Raw genomic sequence first — 680 nt, forward strand, 5'->3', positions numbered from 1 at the left:
GTGATGCCTAAGTCATGAATAGAGGGTAAGGGGAACACAGTCGCAAGCGACTCGATGGTACATAACAACAACAACAACAACAACTTAAATCTGACTACTTACCGCTAATTTCCGTGTACTGCTATTGAGGACAACACATGACAGGACTGCATTCTGATGTTTTGTTCACAGGGTCGTTATGAGTCACACTCAACTTGATGGTGCCTAACAATAACTATTAATGGAGTGTTTGAATTCCTGAATATTGATGGAATTTCATCCAAGTTAAAAAAAAAGGTTATAGAAATTAAATTTTCTAAACAGGAATACCATAAGATTATCTTATTTGTAGATTACAATACTAAGGTTCAAAAAGTTAAGTGATTTACAAGAGTTCTTAAATCAATGATAATATTAGTATCAAGACTCCTATCTACTGTCATTTTAATTCAAGTAATAAATATGTAATGACTAGTTGCTGCTGTTATCAGGTGTCATCAAATTGATTTTCAGTCAATTCTATGCACAACAAAGTCAAACCTTACCTCATCCTATGCTGTGTTCAAAACCACTGCTACACTTAATTATAGCAGCTACTATAGTGCTTTTCATTAGAGATTTTATTGTTAGATCTTAGTGAAACACAGTACTAGAAATTAGACTAAAATAAGTGATTGTTGTTGTTGTTGTTATGTGCCGTC

This window comes from Elephantulus edwardii, unplaced genomic scaffold, assembly GCF_000299155.1.
Source record: "Elephantulus edwardii isolate Elephantulus edwardi_28Jun2011 unplaced genomic scaffold, EleEdw1.0 scaffold00187, whole genome shotgun sequence".
Classification (NCBI taxonomy): Eukaryota; Metazoa; Chordata; class Mammalia; order Macroscelidea; family Macroscelididae; genus Elephantulus; species Elephantulus edwardii.